The following is a 6,000-nucleotide window of genomic DNA, read 5'->3' as shown; positions in this document are numbered from 1 at the left end:
CGCCAAATCGCAACGTGTTTGATTCTTGTGACCCCAACGCCAAACGCCAAAGCCAAACCCCAACCCATTTGCTTCTTCTGACCCCAACGCCAAAGCCGAACGCCAAACCCCATCGCCAAACCGCAAAGCGTTTGCATATTCTGACCTCAACGCCAAACTCCAAAGCCAAACATCAATGCCAAACTCCAACCTGTTTGCGTCTTCTGACCCGAACGCCAAACCACAACACCAAACCCCAACGTGTTTGAGTCTTCTGACCCTAACGCCAAAACCCAATGCCAAAAACCAATGCGTTTGCGTCTTCTGACCCCAACGCCAAAGCCCAACGCCAAACCCCAGCGCCAAACCCCAACGTGTCTGCGTCTTCTAACTCCAACGCCAAACCCTAACACAAAACCCCAATGCCAAACCGCAACCCATTTGTGTCTTCTGACCCCAACGCCCAACCCCAACGCCAAAACCCAACACTGAAATTCAACGCGAACCCCAACGCAGAACACCAACGCTTTTGCGACTTCTGACCCCAACGACAAACCTCAACGCCAAACCCCAACGCGCTTGCGTCTTCTGAACCCAACGCCAAACCCCAATGACAAAACCCAACGCGTTTGCGTTTTCTGACCCCAACGCCAGACCCCAACGACAAACCCCAAAGCGTTTGCGTCTTCTGACCCCAACGCCAAAGCAGAACGCCAAACCCCAACGCCAAACCGCAAAGCGTTTGCGTATTCTGACCTCAACGCCAAACCCCAAAGCCAAACATCAACACCAAACTCCAACCCGTTTGCGTCTTCTGACCCCAACGCCACACCCCAACGCCAAACCCCAACGCGTTTGAGTCTTCTGACCCTAACGCCAAAACCCAATGCCAAAACCCAATGCGTTTGCGTCTTCTGATCCCACCGCCAAACCCCAACGCCAAACTCCAAAGCCAAAACCCAACACGTTTGCGTCTTCTGACCCCAACGGCAAAGCACAACGCCAAACCCCAACGCCAAACCCCAACGCGCTAGGGTCTTCTGACCGCAACGCAAAACCCCAACGCCAAACTCCAACACCATATCCCAACGCGTTTGCGTCTTCTGACCCCAAGGCCAAACCCAAACGCCAAACCCCAACGCCAAACCCCAACGCGTTTGAGTCTTCTGACCCTAACGCCAAAACCCAACGCCAAAACCCAATGCATTTGAGTCTTCTGACCCCAACGCCAAACCCCAACGCCAAACCCCAACACGTTTGCGTCTTCTTATCCCAACGCCAAACCCCAAGGCCAAAACCCAACGCTGAACCTCAACGTGAACCCCAACGCAGAACCCCAACGCTTTTGCATCGTCTGACCCCAACGCCAAACCCCAACGCCAAACACCAAAGCGTTTGCGTCTTCTGACCCCAAGGCCAAACCCAAACGCCAAACCCCAACGCCAAACCCCAACGCGTTTGAGTCTTCTGACCCTAACGCCAAAACCCAACGCCAAAACCCAATGCATTTGAGTCTTCTGACCCCAACGCCAAACCCCAACGCAAAAACCCAACGCTGAACCTCAACGCGAACCCCAACGCAGAACCCCAACGCTTTTGCGTCTTCTGACTCCAACGCCAAAACTCAACGCTAAAGCCCAACGCTAACCCACAATGCGTTTGCGTCTTCTGACCCCAACGCCAAACCCCAACGCCAAACCCCAACGCCACACCGTGACACGTTTGAGTCTTGTGACCCCAACGCCAAACCCCAAAGCCAAACCCCAAAGCATTAGTATCTTGTGACCCCAAAGCCAAACCCTAACACCAAACCCCAATGCCAAACCGCAACCCGTATGTGTCTTCAGACCCCAACGCCAAAACCCAAAGCGAAACCCCAACGCCGAACCTCAACGCGAACCCCAACGCGTTTGCATCTTCTGACCCCAACGCCAAACCCCAACGCCAAACTCCAAAGCCAAACCCCAACGCGTTTGCGTCTTCTGACCCCAACGCCAAAGCCGAACGCCAAACCCCAACGCCAAACCGCAAAGCGTTTGCGTATTCTGACCTCAACGCCAAACCCCAAAGCCAAACATCAACGCCAAACTCCAACCCGTTTGCGTCTTCTGACCCCAACGCCACACCCCAATGCCAAACCGCAATGCGTTTGAGTCTTCTGACCCTAACGCCAAAACCCAATGCCAAAACCCAATGCGTTTGCGTCTTCTGACCCCACCGCCAAAGCCCAAGGCCAAACTCCAAAGCCAAAACCCAACGCGTTTGCGTCTTCTGACCCCAACGCCAAACCCCCACGACAAACCCCAAAGCGTTTGCGTCTTCTGACCCCAACGGCAAAGCACAACGCCAAACCCCAACGCCAAACCCCAACGCGCTAGGGTCTTCTGACCGCAACGCAAAACCCCAACGCCAAACCCCAATACCATACCCCAACGCGTTTGAGTCTTCTGACCCCAACGCCAAACCCCAATGCCAAACCCCAAGACAATACCCCAACGTGTTTGCGTCTTCTGACCCCAACGCCAAACCCCAACGCCAAACCCCAACACGTTTGCGTCTTCTTACCCCAACGCCAAACCCCAACGCCAAAACCCAACGCTGAACCTCAACGCGAACCGCAACGCAGAACCCTAACGCTTTTGCGTCTTCTGACTCCAACGCCAAACCTCAACGCAGAACCCCAACGCTTTTGCGTCTTCTGACCCAAACGCCAAACCCCAACGCAAAAACCCCAATGCGTTTGCGTCTTCTGACCCCAACGCCAAACCCCAACGCCAAACCCCAACGCCAAAACCCAACGCTGAACCTCAACGCGAACCGCAACGCAGAACCCTAACGCTTTTGCGTCTTCTGACTCCAACGCCAAACCTCAACGCAGAACCCCAACGCTTTTGCGTCTTCTGACCCAAACGCCAAACCCCAACGCAAAAACCCCAATGCGTTTGCGTCTTCTGACCCCAACGCCAAACCCCAACGCCAAACCCCAAAGTCAAACCTGAATCTGTTTGCGTCTTCTGACCCCAACACCAAACCCCAAAGCCAAACCCCAACGCGTGTGCATCTTCTGACCCCAACGCCAAACCCCAACGCCAAACCCCAACGCGCTTGGGTCTTCTGACCGCAACGCAAAACCCCAACGCCAAACCCCAACACCATGCCCCAACGCGTTTGAGTCTTCTGACCCCAACGCCAAACCCCAATGCCAAACCCCAAGACCATACCCCAACACGTTTGCGTCTTCTTACCCCAACGCCAAACCCCAACGCCAAAACCCAACGCTGAACCTCAACACGAACCCCAACGCAGAACCCCAACGCTTTTGCAACTTCTGACCCCAACGCCAAACCCCAATGCCAAACACCAAGGCGTTTGCGTCTTCTGACCCCAAGGCCAAAGCCCAACGCCAAACCCCAGCGCCAAACCCCAACGTGTCTGCGTCTTCTAACTCCAACGCCAAACCCTAACACAAAACCCCAATGCCAAACCGCAACCCATTTGTGTCTTCTGACCCCAACGCCCAACCCCAACGCCAAAACCCAACACTGAAATTCAACGCGAACCCCAACGCAGAACACCAACGCTTTTGCGACTTCTGACCCCAACGACAAACCTCAACGCCAAACCCCAACGCGCTTGCGTCTTCTGAACCCAACGCCAAACCCCAATGACAAAACCCAACGCGTTTGCGTTTTCTGACCCCAACGCCAGACCCCAACGACAAACCCCAAAGCGTTTGCGTCTTCTGACCCCAACGCCAAAGCAGAACGCCAAACCCCAACGCCAAACCGCAAAGCGTTTGCGTATTCTGACCTCAACGCCAAACCCCAAAGCTAAACATCAACACCAAACTCCAACCCGTTTGCGTCTTCTGACCCCAACGCCACACCCCAACGCCAAACCCCAACGCGTTTGAGTCTTCTGACCCTAACGCCAAAACCCAATGCCAAAACCCAATGCGTTTGCGTCTTCTGACCCCACCGCCAAACCCCAACGCCAAACTCCAAAGCCAAAACCCAACACGTTTGCGTCTTCTGACCCCAACGCCAAACCCCCACGACAAACCCCAAAGCGTTTGCGTCTTCTGACCCCAACGGCAAAGCACAACGCCAAACCCCAACGCCAAACCCCAACGCGCTAGGGTCTTCTGACCGCAACGCAAAACCCCAACGCCAAACTCCAACACCATATCCCAACGCGTTTGAGTCTTCTGACCCCAACGCCAAGCCCCAATGCCAAACCCCAAGACCATACCCCAACGTGTTTGCGTCTTCTGACCTCAACGCCAAACCCGAACGCCAAACCCCAACACGTTTGCGTCTTCTTATCCCAACGCCAAACCCCAAGGCCAAAACCCAACGCTGAACCTCAACGTGAACCCCAACGCAGAACCCCAACGCTTTTGCATCGTCTGACCCCAACGCCAAACCCCAACGCCAAACACCAAAGCGTTTGCGTCTTCTGACCCTAAGGCCAAACCCAAACGCCAAACCCCAACGCCAAACCCCAACGCGTTTGAGTCTTCTGACCCTAACGCCAAAACCCAACGCCAAAACCCAATGCATTTGAGTCTTCTGACCCCAACGCCAAACCCCAACGCAAAAACCCAACGCTGAACCTCAACGCGAACCCCAACGTAGAAAACCAACGCTTTTGCGTCTTCTGACCCCAACGCCAAAACCCAAAGCCAAACCCCAATGCGTGTGCGTATTCTGACCCCAACGCCAAACCCTGACATCAAACCCCAATGCCAAACTGCAACCCGTTTGTGTCTTCTGACCACAACGCCAAACCCCAACGCCAAACCCCAACGCGTTAGCGTCTTCTGACCCCAACGCCAAACCCTAACACCAAACCCCAAAGCCAAACCCCAACTCGTTTGCGTCTTCTGACGCCAACGCCAAAACCCAATGCCAAAACCCAATGCGTTTGCGTCTTCTGACCCCAACGCCAAACCCCAAAGCCAAACCCCAACCCGTTTGCGTCTTCTGACCCCAACGCCAAAGCCCAACGACAAACCCCAAAGTGTTTGTGTCTTCTGACCCCAAAGTCAAAGCCGAACGCCAAACCCCAACGCCAAACCGCAAAGCATTTGCGTATTCTGACCTCAACGCCAAACTCCAAAGCCAAACATCAACGCCAAACTCCAACCTTTTCGCGTCTTCTGACCCCAACGCCAAACCCCAACGCCAAACCCCAAGGCGTTTGCGTCTTCTGACCCCAACGGCATAACCCAACGCCAAAGCCCAACGTGTTTGCCTCCTCTGACCCCAACGCCAAACCCCAACGCGTTTGAGTCTTCTGAGCCCAACGCCAAACCCGAACTCCAAACACCAATACGTTTAGGTCTTCTGACCCGAAGGCAAAATCCCAAGGCCAAACCCCAACGCCAAACCTCAACACCAAACCCCAACGCCAAACCCCAATGCCAAACCCCAACTCGTTTCCGTCTTCTGACCCCAATGACAAACCCCAACGCCAAACCCCAACGCGTTTGCCTCCTCTGACCCGAACGCCAAACCACAACACCAAACCGCAACGCCAAACCCCAACGCGTTTGCCTCCTCTGACCCCAACGCCAAACCCCAACGCGTTTGCCTCCTCTGACCCGAACGCCAAACCCCAACACCAAAACGCAACATCAAACCCCAACGCGTTTGCGTCTTCTGACCCCAACGCCAAACCCCAATGCCAAAACCCAACGCCAAAGCCCAACGCCAAAACCCAACGCCAAAGCCCAAAGCCAAACCCCAATGCTTTTGCGTCTTCTGACCACAACGCCAAACCACAACGCCAAAGCCCAACGTGTTTGCCTCCTCTGACCCCAACGCCAAACCCCAACGCGTTTGAGTCTTCTGAGCCCAACGCCAAACCCGAACTCCAAACACCAATACGTTTAGGTCTTCTGACCCGAAGGCAAAATCCCAAGGCCAAACCCCAACGCCAAACCTCAACACCAAACCCCAACGCCAAACCCCAATGCCAAACCCCAACTCGTTTCCGTCTTCTGACCCCAATGACAAA

This window comes from Leptosomus discolor, unplaced genomic scaffold (assembly GCF_034619465.1).
Source record: "Leptosomus discolor isolate bLepDis1 unplaced genomic scaffold, bLepDis1.hap2 HAP2_SCAFFOLD_70, whole genome shotgun sequence".
Classification (NCBI taxonomy): domain Eukaryota; kingdom Metazoa; phylum Chordata; class Aves; order Leptosomiformes; family Leptosomidae; genus Leptosomus; species Leptosomus discolor.
This window is presented reverse-complemented; position numbering follows the sequence as displayed.